At 34.8% G+C, this 15,386-nt stretch overlaps 1 long non-coding RNA gene across 3 annotated transcripts in view; it reads left to right on the forward strand.

Moving 5' to 3' along the window:
* The window catches only part of LOC103092644 (uncharacterized), a 73,477-nt gene that overhangs the window by 41,154 nt on the left and 16,937 nt on the right, over positions 1 to 15,386 (forward strand). For 2 of the 3 annotated variants that reach the window (XR_461694.2, XR_008916219.1), the window contains exon 3: positions 14,295 to 14,450. This is a non-coding gene — a long non-coding RNA (uncharacterized LOC103092644). Of the gene's footprint in view, positions 1 to 14,294; positions 14,451 to 15,262; positions 15,375 to 15,386 lie in introns of all 3 variants that reach the window. The other variant, XR_008916218.1, reaches the window with a different exon arrangement.

Consider the following 15,386-nt stretch of genomic DNA (forward strand, 5'->3'; position numbering starts at 1 on the left):
TCTGATGATTACTGCTCTATAATATAGTTTGATATATGGTATAGCCAGGCTGTCTTGCTTTATGTTTTTTTTATTTATCTCTTTAATATTCTGGACTTTTGCTCTTCCAAATCAGCTTTGTTGTTATTTTTCTGCTACTATGAAATAATTTTTGGATATTATGGCATCAAATAAGGTAAATTAAATAGTATCATTACTTTCACTATATTGGCTTGGCCTATCCATGAACAATTAATTTTTTTCCAATTGTTTAGGTCTGAATTTATGTGAATAATGTTTTATAATTGTGTTCATATAGTTGTTCTATTTGTTTTGGTAGGCATACCCCAAGGTATTTTATATTGTCTAGAGTTATTTTGAATGGAATTTCCTTTTCTATCTCTTTCTGTTGGATTTTGTTGATGGTAAATATAAGTGATGCTAATTTATATGAGTTTATTTTATATACTGTTACTTTGCTGAACTTGTTAATTATTTCTATTATTTTTGTTTGATTTTCTAGGATTCTTTAAAAATACCATAATAACATTTGCAGAGTGATAATTTTGCTTCTTCAGTGCCTATTCTAATTCTTTCATTTCCTTTTCTGCTCTTATTGTTATAGTGAGCACTTCTAGTAAAATATTAAATAAGAGTGACAATAATGGACATCCTTACTTTACACTTTATACCTATTGGGAAGGGTTTTAGTTTATCCCCATTACAGATAATGCCTGCTGAAGGTTTTAGATAGATACTATTTATTACCTTATATGGCATATTATTAATGAAGGAAGCAGAAAGACCAAGTATTTGTTAAAAGCCTACATGTACCAAGCACTATGCTAAACACTTCATAAATATAATCCTGTTCGATCCTTATAACAACCCTGGCAGATAGGCAATATTATTTTCTTCATTGTTGTATAGTTGAAGAAACTGAGACATATAGAGGTTAAATGATTTGCCCAGTCACAATGGATTTGAGTTCAATATTTCCAGACTCCAAGCCTAGTCTTGGACTATCCACTATACAACTTAGCTGCCATGGGAGCCATAAGTCCATAGTGAAACTATCCTCTAGGCTACCACATTCATTGTTTGGAAAGAGACTTGTACTGCAATATCCTCCATCCCCACCTTATTGTCCTTCATGTTTCTTTCCCCCTCCTTCCATTAACTGATGTTATCCTGGGAGAGTTATGCCTCTGAATGCATTAAGGGCAATATAAGCAAAATAAAGAATTTATAGAAATATTTTATTGCATATTTTCTTGTGTGTCTCACTACTACTTCATTTGTTAGTACATTGAAAAAATTTAAATTTAGAAATAGAGCTAAAATGAAGTCATACTATGATTCCTCTGTTAGTCAAGATGATTTTTTTCACAAAATAACAGAAATATACAGTCAATTGATCAATCATTTATATTTATTGATCACCTACTGTCTTGGGTACTCTGTAATTTGGAGGCAATATGATTCTCTTGACTTAAGAAGCTTATGGACTAATTTATATGGTCTAAATGAAGAGAAAGAACCAGTAAACATGTGTAACAAGAACCACTGTTGGGATAAGAGAAACTTATGCTAACTTAGGATATAAATTATATATGCAGATCAGATTCAGTCCTGGGAGAGTATGGTCCCTAATAAGAGGGGCCAGGCTTTTACTTAAGGCAGATAGGTTAGCTAGTGGATGGATTGCTTGATTTGGAGTCCAAAAGTCCTGAGTTAGAAGACTTTCCTAGATACTATCTGTGAGTCCCTAAACAAGACATTTAATATCTCTCAGTCTCAATTTCTTCATCTATGAAATGGGGATAAAAATCATACCCACTTTGTAGGCTTGTTGTAAGGATCTAATGAAACAATCAGTCCATATTGAGAAAACGCAAATAGATTAAATAGATCGATTGCCCAAGCTAGTTTATGTGTTACAATAGCCATCCATTTAAATAATCCATACAATATTTGGATCAGATACTTCCAGTGGACAATGAATTGAGTCAAGAACTGAAAAAGAAAGCATCCAAAAATGGATAGGATCTAGAAAATTATCCAGTACACTTAACAATCCCAAGTTGCTACTCCATGCAAATACCATTCTACTTAACACAAATATTCTTCTAGAAGTACAGTGCTATATGTTTGCAAATCTTTGAACAATGCAATTTATGAGGAATCTTGAAATACCAATTAAATATTTCTTGCATGGCCAAATGTATATTAAACTTGCTGTATTTATGATCCTAAAGTGTACCATCAATATTTAGCTACGTTAATGCCATATTATCCCCTTTCATTATTGCAGACATAAAGAAAGGAAGTTTATATAAAAAGTAGCTCATAAATTATTGGGTATAACAGATAATCAGGGTTTATCAGAGATACTTCCTAAAATAGGGTTTCAAGTCAGTCCTATTAATCTAATGAGTGCTCTTAGGTATAGGTCTGGAAACAACCTCTTACCATATCTTTAGTTTACCTGGAATTTCAACAATCAGCCTGAGGCATAAATTGAAGAACTTTGTCCTCTTTCTGTCTCTTTAATGTACCCTTTCTACCTAGTTTTTATTTAAAGAATACTGTGCTACTATAAACCTTAAAATTCCTTAGACTTATAAATGTTGGAAATTTCACCATTGGGAAATTTTATACTTGGAAAATTTCTTACTGATAGTCTATTGGAATGTGAACCCCATTGGCATGGGAGGTTCCTCCTCCTCCCTTCTTAAGATTACTTTAGGACAGAAACTTTTTGCTGAACAATGGAAAGGACTTTAACCTATGCTTAAGCATAGAACAGGAATTTCTTTGAGTCATGATTGATTTTAGAATTGATACAATGGAGATACTTGGAATCAATCTCCACCCTACTCAGTCCTAACAGGATTGAGGAAGGGCTGCAGCATAGATCAAAATTTAATTATTCCAATCTCTACCCTACTCAGGTTAACAGGATTTAGGAAGGGCTGTAGCAAAGGATCAAAGATTTAATTATTTGAAAATATGACCTTCAACAGACATGTGCAAAGCCAGAGACCTCTGGGCGGTCCTGGGTTAAGCTAGAGCCTCCATTGGCACAGGGAAATTGATGGACAGTGATTGGTAAATGTGAGAACTGAGGGGAGGGAACTTGGATGGTTTCCTTAAAGATAGAGGGCTCTGAAGACTGAGGGTGGTGGTTGAGGAGTTTGTCTGAGTGGTTGGAGTGTGCTCTGAGAAGCTTGCTCTGAAGGAAGCTGAAGGTGGGGGCCTCTGAGACTGTTTCTCCATTTTGGTCACGTGAGTAATAGGGACTGATCTCTTTTCTTTGCCCCAGCTATCTAAGGGCTTGGGCCTTTTGGCCCAGCCTAAACAGAAGGGGTATTTAAGCCCTATTCTCTTCTCTCCCCTTTCTCTCTCCCCCTCTCTCTCTATCTCTAATTCCTTTCTTCCTCCTGTTTGTAATTAAACTCCATAAAAGGTTGACTGCTGACTTGAGTTTTCATTAAGGAATTACATAGCTGAATTCCTTGGCGACCTTAAATTAATATATATCAGTCTTTTAAAGTGATTTCCTTGTCACACTACCCATGAATAAGGTTGGTTCCTAATTTTACAATCATAGGTTTCCTGGTCTACATTAAGTAGCCATATGCCTCTTGTATTCTATATAAGAATATCTAACTACCAGGTTTTCATTGGCAATTGAGAACTGGGATCCTCCCATTCTTTGTCTTGCCTTTGTCTTTGTATCCCCAGAGCAAATAACAGAAGCTGACAGATAATAGGTCTTGAAAATAAGCTTGTTGATGGTTTGGTCAATTAATAGTGGTAGTGATAATAATTATGTTGTGATATACAACTTATCATTTCTAGCTGTCAACAAGATTTTTCTACCTTAATTCATTCATGTTCACATATTACTTCTATAGTGGGAACCTTTATCTTTCTAGCTAGCTTCATAACTTTATAGTCCTCCTCATCTCTTCCCTCAACCATGTTTCAAAGTAGTTGCTGACTCTTTTGACTCTTAGATCAATATGTCCAATTCTATTTCTGCCTCCTAAGTTCCTGTCACTCATTGCAGTTTGGAATGTCTCATTGGCATTGTTTAAATATCGTTAGTGAGCTTTCATGTTTGGTAAACTTTAAAGAAATAGTTTTGAATTATCTCTTCAAGTTAGTATTTTCCCTTTTAATATTAGATAGCCCCTTAGTTACTGTTGGATAGTTACATGTTTCTGAATAGAAGCTAAAATATGTAGACTATATATATATGTTTCCTTTCACATCTGATTTTATAGAATTATGCTAAATTTCTCATAGAAATGTTTCTTAAAGCATGATCTAAGAACCACTTCTGTTTCTTTGATTGGTGTATTTAAATAGTAATGTCTATTACATACACACACATATATAATTAGGAATAGACATGACTATATATATGCTATATATACTAATTTGCTATGTATGTACTACATATATTACAGACATGAATATTCTTTTCTTTCTAGAACAAATTAAGAATTTGTTTCTGATGTATTTCTTTCAACAAACATTTCTTATGTACCTAATATGTGCTAGATGTCAGGGAGGAACAAAATTTCAGTCAGAGCATCACAGATTCATCAATGTGAAGCTGAAAAGACCTATTTGACTTCATTTTACAAAAGAGGAAACTGAGACGTGCCAGAATCAAAAAGGAATTAAGTGATTGTGTCCAGATCATCATACTTCAAAATCTAGAAAACAAATCAACAAAGACATAAATAGCCTCTGAGATCCCTTCCAGTTCTGCATCTATAAACTATAATACAAAATAAGTGCATTAGAAAGAAGCAAACTAAAATTCCATGTGAGTCTAAGGGGAAAGCTATTACAGGCAGAAAGATACAAAAAAAAGTTTATTACTAATGGAGAGATCTGGGAAATGTTTCATGTAGAAAATGACATTTAAATTGAATTTTAAAGGATAGGTAAAATATTTATTAGACCAAGAGGAGAGAAAGGGAAGTAGAGGATGTCATTTCAGTCATGGGTAGCAACAGCATAGGAAAAGACTGAGAAGGTGAAAAAGGTCAAGGTATGTTCAAAGGACATGAGATAATCCAGTGTGTATAAGGTATGTCTGGCGGAGAAAAGTTTATGAGATGAACCTAGAAAGGCAAGGTGGAGCTTGATTTGGAAGGACCTAGAATACTTGCTTTAAAAAATGAAGTATAAACTTCACTTGTAAAGTCATTGATGTTTGGGGAGCAGATGAAAGACCTGACAAAATCTCAGCACAAGAGAGATTAGTCTGGCAATATTATGAAGGTGAGCTTGAAGGCGGGAAAAAGTGAAGATGAGAAGACCTACTAGAAAGATATTGTAGAAGCAGTTTTGTATCATAGTCTATAAAGCTCTGGACATGGATTCAGGAAGACCTCCAGCTCTTACTGGTTGTATGATCCTGTAAAAATCATTTGACCTCTCTGCCTTAGTTTTCTCATGAGTAAAATGAGAATAATAATAGCTTTTACCTTCTAGGGTTGTTGGACAGGTAAAATGAGATAATATTTGTAAAGCACTTTGAAAACTTTAAAGAGTTATGCAACTACTAGTTCATATTGCAATAATCCAGGCAAGTGGCAATGAGGGTCTAGGCTAGCTTGAAGAGAAAGGAGGGGATAGATGTAGCAAAAAAAAATTCAAGATCCCTCATCAAAAATTGTTCCACTCTTCCCTGCTATTCTGATGAGTTTCTTATTGCTTCCATGCTAAGAAAAGAGCAATGGATGGCATGGTCTTTGCATTGTTTGTTCATTTCAGAAATAATTTCCCAGGTCATAAAAGACCTTTGACAAATGGAGAAAAAAATACTCTCCTCCATCCTGTTACTCAGTTCATACTATATCTGTTCCAAGACAAACTTCCCTTCCCTTTCCTCTCTGTGTCTTAATTCTTCTCTCACTTGGCTGAGTTTTAAACTTTTTAACTGGCTGATTTCCCTCCATAGGGCCATTTTAGATACAAATTGCAGGAAGCATGCCACATCAAACAAAGCCCTGTTGTGCTGGATGCTAGAAAGGATCGTTTAGGGGGCTGCACATTGTGACAGAGATGTGAAATATTTTCTTCATCAGGGCAACATTCCTTAGAGGCACCTCGCAGGAATGTATAAAAATCATTAAATTATACATGCTTCTTATTGTCTTTCCAGCTTTCCCCCAAAAAGGTTAAAAAAAAGTGTAGCATGTAAGACGGAGTGTTATTTCTGTATGACATTAGCGGCCATTAGTGTTCTGCATACATTATAAACATTACACAAGGGTCATCCTGAACCCTGCAGTGCAAATTTTCATAAGGCGATTTATTCCTACCCAGTGGGCACTTAAACCTCCCTTGTGTATAGGAGCAAAATGTGTTCGGGCAATAAATAGCCAAGAAAGCACTATAGCAGCTTCTCCCCTTCTCCCTCCTTTGCACAAATGTGAGTGCAAGCCCTTCATAGCTTCAACTCTAATTTTTCTCTTTTTTCTGATTCTTGTTCAGGATGCCATAGAGGTATAGAAAAAAGCAAAACTAAGCTGGATAGTCTTTTATTGGTTAACGAGACAGAGCCCAACAGGTTCAGTGACCTATTTTTGCTTTTGACAGTGCAAGTCAAAGTACTTAACTTCAATCACAATCTCATTTACAAATCCCCCCCCAAAATAAAAAGCATGACAGCGAACACTAATATGATGGTAATTTCATATTGTTTCTGCTTATGAATTTGTCTTTCCCTTATTAATCATCCAATAAAGCACTGACATTGCAGAATCCTGACGTGGACCAACAAACCATGGACTAAGGACAGACAGTAGCACCCTACAGGAAGAAGCTACAGCAAAACTGGAGAAGCGCAAAGCTTTTATTAACACCAGAGGCCCATTAGAGTGCTCTCTGTTCACCTTCAGTGGAGCAATAAATGAAGAGAGCTTCACTGGAGAGGACTCCTACTGTCTTTGTGCTGGTAATGCACAGCCAAGCTGTAGTCATGTTGTAACGCCTGTAAGAAACAGATGTTCCTTCCCTGACAAATCTCCTTTCTTGATTTATTATTCATTTGCTCAAATCACAATGGAAAGTCTTTGGCCCATTAATTAAATTCCAAGCAAAATAAAATTTGCAGCAGAACTCATTACTGGTAAATGACTTTGACACTTCATCAGATTTGAAGGTAAAATAGGCGACTTTAGGAAGTTAAAGGTGGAGGGAGCCTAGGCCTTTTCTGCAACCACTGCAAGATGATAAAGATTGTGATGAAATTTTTATGTTAAGTACTGATCTTGGAAAGTTCAATTTTCCATCTTCTTTCCCCCTCCATGAGCTACTTTTTTGGGCTCTTTTGAAAGTAAAGCCTAAAGGAGACACTTGGGGTTTATATCTATGCATGTATCCTTCTTTTTTTTTTGGTTTAATGAATTGTTCCAAATGCATTTTTATATAGATGCTGGAAAGTCCTGATGCATTAAATGTTTGATGCATCAACCTTTGCATAAAAGGTCCAGGGGAAATCTAATAAATCCTAATGGCAGCATGATAAAAGGATGAAGAAAAGAAGGTAGAAGTCAAGTGAGAGGGAGTTTAGATATCCTGATCTCCATTAAAACTTGATTCCAAATATCTAAAGATATTATCTGAAATTAAAGAATGATTTATTCATCACAGAAAAGGGACAATTTACATCAAATCACAGGTGATATAAAGGAAGAGAAGAAAGTAAATACTTTTAGGTGAAGGGATGAAATCAAAGCACTGTATAGGAATCGAAGCTATACTTATTAGAAACCAAAATCTCACAATGAAAAAGCATAATTAGCCAGAGAGGAAGCATTGTTTGTCTGGGCGAATAGGGCTCCCTTCCTATTTATATAACGCTGTTGTCAAAGAATGAATATTCTTAATGATACTAATTTTTAAAGGAATGATAGGTAATATAAATGATTTTCTAGTCCTTGGTACTGGTTTCTTAAGGTACTTCTCAGGTTTACTTAATTACATAGGGAGGAAATGTTTTGAGAGGGGTCAGGATAGAAATGCTTGGTTCTTGTGGTTGAGAAAATATGAATTAATGTTACATTAAAAAAAAGCAACTAGTGATTAAAAATAATTTTCTCCATTAGAATACAATTTGAAATGGCTGTAGAAAGACACACTAAGAGAAGTGAATAATCAAGTATTCCCCTCTAGAGTCAATGTCTATCTACTGGTGAAGGGACCAAGTTGTACTTTTTTGAAGCAACATGGGGGGAAACAGTTGGAAACAAAGACATGGTAAAAGTAATCAAAAATTTGTTATTCATTTTTGCTCTCTTAAGGAGCATGTGATAAAAGAGAATTATGGAATTTACTTAGTATTCAAATGAAATGTTTGGAGGAAAAGTAAACAAAATACTAGACAAATTCAAATGTAATTTTTGTTAATGGAGAAAAGCCCAGAAAAGTAGTGTTAAATTACTAAACAATAAAATTCCATTGAATAAGACATAACACTCAGAAATTGTGATCATTTGGCTAAGGGTTGAGCTTAAATTTGATTTTCTATAGTCTATGTGCAAATGAATAGAGGAAAAAGGATTGCATTGGGGAAAAAGAAGGTATAAACCCTGTTTAAGATAACATATTTTAAGTGCATTATAGTACTTTTCATACAGTTTGAAATGTTAATTATAAATTATTATTATCTATTCATTAAAACAGGACTTTACAGCTTCTATTTACCAAAATGTAATTTCTTCCAATTAACAACTACATATTTAAAATATTCTCTAACCCCAACTATTTCAACTAGATAGGAGAGAGTCAGTCAGGACTGCTTCAGACAACAATTAGTTCTCATCACTTGGCAAGTCATGTCATCACTGTTAACCTCAGTTTCCTCACCTGTAAAACAAAGATAATAATAACATCTACTGCAAAGGGTTGTTGCAAGAAATAATGAGAACATACAAATAAAGAAAGCCCTTTTCATCCTTTAAAGAGCTACAATAAATTTAGAAAGAATTATTATAGCTATTTGTTTCTAATTCAGAGTGAATATTCCAAGCCCAGGGATTCCAAATAGTGTGGTTTTAATCAAACTTCCAATGTTTGCCATTTATTAGCAATAGATATTATAAATCATAATGGAATCTAGTAATATCAGTCTAGGTCTGAACAACAGAAAGCAGAGAAAAAATTCTGGCAAATGGACCAGCATAATAACAATTTTTAAAATAACAATGATTAATAATCATATTTAGATGAAGTATATTTTGTATGAAAAGCCTGGAGATAAATAGCATCCTTTCAAATACTCAGCCTACTTTTACACTGACCAAATAAAAGGGATTATTTGACAAAAGGCAGAACTTTGTGCATTGACAAAAAAAAGATCCCTGGATAAATACAAACTAATTAAACATATATGTTGGGATTTAAATATCTAAAAAAGTGTAACCTTCAAACTATTGACCTTAAAAGATATGTACTTAGTCTAGTGATATATTTCTCAAAACATATTTGAGTTCTTTGTGGATCTGGCCTTGGACCCAATTTATAAATCACATAAAAACTATTACTTTATAGTCAAACCTCATTTTGGGCTTAGTACCCAACTTGATGATCTAATTTAATTACCACTTTAACAACTTTGGGCTATTCCAAACACTAAATTAGCTCCCAAAGGAAAAAAACCAAAAGATCTGAAATCAATAGTGCATCATTGAAATTAAGGCCTGGCCTCCAAGGTGAATAATTTGAAGGGAATGATATTTAGTTGGGTATGTAAAAAATTCTGATATATTTATTTTTTTTAATTCACATGACTTTGTAGCCATACTTTTTATTTCCCCAGAAATACTCAAAAGTATAATACTTAGATATATAGACATAAGCCATATGTTTTTCTATGCCAGCTGGTGGTGATGTCAATTTAGTCAAGTTGCTCTCAATGTCTCTTTCCCTATCTATACAATATTTATAATTCAATACTTTAATATATCTGTGATCTCACAAAAAAAGGACATTTTCTATATCAGTGCATATTGCAACCCATCCATGCTTTACATCCTGCATAATTCTTGCCCATGTCCTTCCATAAATCTTTCATAAAGGATCTACCCAACATTCTAGAGGTTCATTTGGTGAGTACCGATGTCAGATATCCTTCTGTAAGTTATCACCATTTTCCCAAGAAGTAGCAAATGCTACAAAGGGCAGAAAAAATGCTTTTGTGAAAAGGAGGATATTTTCAAATGATGTGGGATGTTGCCAGTGTTATGGATAAACATTGTGAGGTCTGATATGAATTAAAAAAAGAACTTTGTTATAATTTATCTGTCAAAATGTGAATGAAGAAACACAGTTTTCAGATTGAATTTTGTATTCTTTTGGAGAGAAGATAATCTGTAATCTAGATGTAAGGACCTGGAACTCACTATCAAAAAGTTTCTACAACTGGGTGCTCAATCTTGAGCATAGCTATTGAATGCATTAGTGGGAAAGAGAATGTAATTTGGGTCTATAAAGGAACTGTGATGTGTTTTTATTATTTATCAACATACTTTAACATGTTAATAGCTATCATTATTTATTTTACTTTATTGGTTAGTAAGTAGTTATTTAAAAGCTGAAGGTGTCATTATTCTGAGTGGCTGGTTGTGTATACATAAAATTCATTTGATGTTGGCTCAAGAGTTAGATTAGTGAGTACAGAAAGTCTATTTCCCTTCAACAGGGTTATTACTGGTACATGAGAGGGTGCAAATGTAGGTATGCGGTAGTGATCTATTAATTAACAGCTTATTAACGTGAGAGCAGGTTGGATGAGTAGAAGTCAAAATGCAGAGAATGAGGAGTCTCACAAACCTAGATGAGAGGCTGAGTCATTAGTGGTATAGACATTTATACCTTATTTTGTCTGTAGAACTCTACTTGTAGCATACCTATAAAATGCTACATAGTTGGGGAATCAGAGTATGCCACACACACAGACACACATATTTATTCATCCCTCCCTCTCACAACATTACCAGATCACCAACTTTTTTGAAATACAGTTTTTAAAATGACACATTTTATACCACCTTCCATGCACAAATCACAATTGGTAATTCAGGCAACCTGCATTTTATACCCATATTGTTCTTCAGGTTCATAACAATTTTGATTCTTGCAAAACCATGAGATTCCTATTCCATTTAAGTCACAGAAGAATTTTCTAATTTAAAAAGTTATTTTGTGATCTTTTAAATTTCTACACAGATCTCCAAAATATGTCTCATTTCTCTCCCTCCCTTCCTCCCTCCCTCCCTTCCTCCCTCCCTCCTTCCCTTCCCCCGCCTCTCTCCCCCTCCCTCCTTTCCTCCCTCCCTCTCTCTCCTTTCTCTTAATCTAATTCTTCTATCCTATTAAATTCACAGTTTTCCTTTCTATTCATCTTCAGTGTCTCTCCAAGGTAGAATTTCTGAGAGATTGTTCCAAAAGGCTGCTTATCCAATTGATATCATATTGTGATCAATAGGTGCCCAACATGCATTTGGTTTTGCCTGTGTTGATTGTTAGGCTAGGCTGTTGTATATACAGTATATATCTTTTGAGTGGTCTTGAATATTATTGAGTAAATGATAAATGTCATTATAATCATAGTGTTCCAGGGCTTGACATAATTAGTGGTTCAAAGGAGTCCAATAATGAAATTCAGAGATTTTTGTTAATGTATTTATTTTGAAACCCTCAAGAGAAATGAATAGGGACTAGACCTATGATTTCACTAGTAGAGGAAATACCAAGTGAAGAAATACCCATGTACTTTCTCTTCAGTTGACCAGTAGTGTCATAATTTAGAGAGATAATTAGAGAATTATCTCGAGCAAATGTATCAAACCCTTATGTGAGCTACTCTTCCTAAGTAGAGTCCCTAACACTAAAATATAATTGGAAAATGTTTTACAAAATGAATACAAATACAAAAAAAGTAATGCTAATTTGCGTTTTTCTAAGTCAACATGCTAGGCAGAGAAGTGGCCCAGTGGATAGAGTGCCAAGCCTAAATTTAGGAATCTTCGCTCCTTGGTGAGAAGGATTCTTCTTCCTTGGTGCAGATCTGGCAGGCCTCAGATACTTCCTGCCTGTGTGATCCTGGGTAAATCACTTAATCCTATTTGTCTTAGTTTCTTCATCTGTAGAATGAGCTGGGGAAGTATCTTTACTGAGAAAACCCAAATTGGGGTCATGGAGAGTTGGACGTAACTGAAAAACAAAATATCAACAAGCAACTACCAAGGATCCATTTCTATTTGAGTTTGACACCACTGATCTAGACCACCGAGTGATAAAGCCATCACTAACGATCCCAGGGTCACACAGCTAGTATGTGTCAGAGTTAAGACTTGAACCCATAGCTTTCTAGTTTCAAGGCTAGCTCTCTATCCTCTAAACTGTGGGAAGGGCAAAAGCTAAATATATTGCAATTGCTTCTGCTGAAATGAAAAAACCAAGTATCATGGATCTGAAATTATTATGGCACAAAATTGTAGAGTGGAAGAAACTGACAGGAAAAGTAAAGATATTAATGAAAATATGACTGCACAAAATAGAAAAAAAATTGAAGAATATGAGGAGCCAAAGGTCAGTGAAATAGACGGTAAGACCTCTAGCATATGGCAAGGGTAATTAATTGAGAGAAAATGTAGACATTGCTAAAAAAGAAATTCAATGAATTCTCTTCCTTGTTGCACTTAGAAAGGAGTAGGGGGCATGGACACCAGATGCAGGTGAAAAGAATAAAAGAGGAAATGCTGAACTGAAATTTAGTATTCAGAACAACATTAAGGCAACAAGTAGAGCAGGTAATCAGGAGCTTAGAATGCCCAGAGTGGGTGGCTTAGGCATTTATTAGTGGTATTGGTGTTAACTGGAGAGCTCAGTTGATTAGGGCTAAGTGTTAATCAGGCCAAGGTCACTAGTTCTATCCCTTAACTTCATTTGTAGCTACAGTCTGTCCCCCTTAACTTCACACATACTTTAGAGAAAAATATACCATTGATCAAAAATAAGAGGCAGTGGAGAAGGGATAGCTGGATCAACAGAAAGCCATGTTGCCTTAAGAAAAGTAGTCTAATGTGTATGATTTTTACTGGACCACCACCTTTTTAAATGAAGAAAAATACATGAAGGGGAAGCATGGATTGTAAAATAGTATAATCTGTAGTTTAACTAAGCTTATTCAACTGTCATTTGGGTTAGGATACATAAATTGTCTGGATTTCTCTGATTTCAGTTCCGTGACCAATGAAAAACAATGTAATAGTGTATGTTGGTTGATCATGCTAATCTAGATGTTCATTCAGAGAGTAGGAAATGATTTTAAGGAATGGAAAGGGAAAAGGGCTGTCAGGTTTTCTGGGCAATGAGGAAAAATACTTATTTTCAGCCCCTTAATTCTAGCACATTTCATCAGCAGTGTTTGTGTGTTCATGTCCTATACTAGAAAGTAAAATAAAGAATGAATGAAGAATGGCAGACTTAGGGCCAGAAAAACATTCTCCTAAAGTCCTTTCTGACCTAATTCTTGTCTAGGTCAAAAGTAGAAATGTTAATGAACTTTGCATATTACCCATAATGCATTTATATATGAGAAAATCTTCTAACTAAATAGAATTAATGCACCAATTAATGCTTCCAAAAATGGGGTAGAAATAAGAAGGTATATGTAAATCTTGGGTTAAGAGAGCCAATGTTATTCAACCTCACCATGAGGGACTGAACTTAAAATCTATGTATTTGAATATTTTAAAGGCAGTGGTTATTGTGGTCTCTTTTCTAGAATATGATAAAGGCCCCTTTTTTCTTCATCTCAGAAAATAACCTTCATATATAAGTGCACCAAGCAACAATTATTCTTTTCACATAGAAATGGAGATAATGATGCAGCAACCTATTTGAACCAAGGTGTTCCAAATCCAGAAACAATGATCCCCCCACCACAATTGCCCTGACTTTGCAAAATTTCTTACAACAGAATTGCTATTAGAGTAGTCTGCCTTTGGGAGTTATTGACTGTCTTTCACCAACATTTTTGAGCACAAGTTAGAAGACCTCCATCTATGTTGTAAAAGAGATTCTTGTTCCCAACTAAATGGTCTTGGAGATGCTTCAAACTCCCAAGTCTCTGTAATTGTCAACATACTGAAACTCCCATTAATTTCAAATGTATGATATGCTGAAATCACGCCCTTTTAAAGTGAATAGAGCTCTTTATGGTTTTTCTCTGTCCTCTCATCTGCTAGCCCTTATGTATTTTGATTTTTTTCTTCCAGATTCCCTCTCATGGCTACACAGCTTAGCCAGATCTACACAAAGTAAATCAAATTGGATATTGAAATCAGGCAGCACCAGATAACAATGCAGAAATTGGAAGAAGATGTGGTCACAGAAAATTCATACTAATTCCTCCCTATTCCCTCCCTGTTAAAGTAACTATAACCAAGATTTTAAAAGTTCAATGGCACATCTGAGATATAATCTTTAAAAAGAGAGGAAAAATAATTCCTAACTTCCACTACTCCTCTGAAATCACTTCAGGCTCTCTTTAAACTGAGATGCAGGACTTAACTCATTTTACTTCCTTAACTAGTTCAATCATGTCTCACTTTTCATAACCCCATGGACTATAGCACACCAAGCCTTTCTCGTCTCCACTGTCTCCAGAAGTCTGTTCAAACTCATATTCATTGCTTCTAAGACACTTTCCATCTCATCCTCTGCTATCCCCTTCTCTTTTTTAACTTCAATATTTCTCAACATCAGGGTCTTTTCCAAAAAGTCCTGTCTTTTCACTGTTTGACCGAAGTGTTTATATTTGACCTTCAAGTGAATCATAGCTTGAATTAATTAATTTAAGTGAACTTTAAGATTTTGTTTCTGTCCAATGTAATCTCAAAAGTATTCTCTAGCACCACAATTCAAAAACATCACTTCTGTTGCATTCAGCTTTCTTTATAATCAGCTGTATATTGCTACTGGAAAAACCATAGCTTTGACTATACAGACATTTTGTAGCAAGGTGATGTCTCTGGTTTAATATGCTGTTTAGATTTACCATAGCATTTTATAATTTCATGACTGTATTCACCATCTGTGGTGCTCTTTAAGCTCAAGAATGTAAAATATAATGCTTGAATTTCTTCTCCCTTTATTTTTCAGAAAGTAATAGGACCATTTGCTATAATGTTAGTTTTTTTATGTTAAACTTCCATCCAGTTTTTGCATTATCTTTTACCCTCAGGATGCAGCTTCTTAATTCTTCACTTTCTGCCATCAGAGTGGTATCCTTTGCATATCTGAAATTGTTGATACTTCTGACATCCTTAACTCCAGCTTTTGATTTATCCAGCCTGGTAATTCACATG

Source organism: Monodelphis domestica, chromosome 2 (assembly GCF_027887165.1).
Source record: "Monodelphis domestica isolate mMonDom1 chromosome 2, mMonDom1.pri, whole genome shotgun sequence".
NCBI lineage: Eukaryota > Metazoa > Chordata > Mammalia > Didelphimorphia > Didelphidae > Monodelphis > Monodelphis domestica.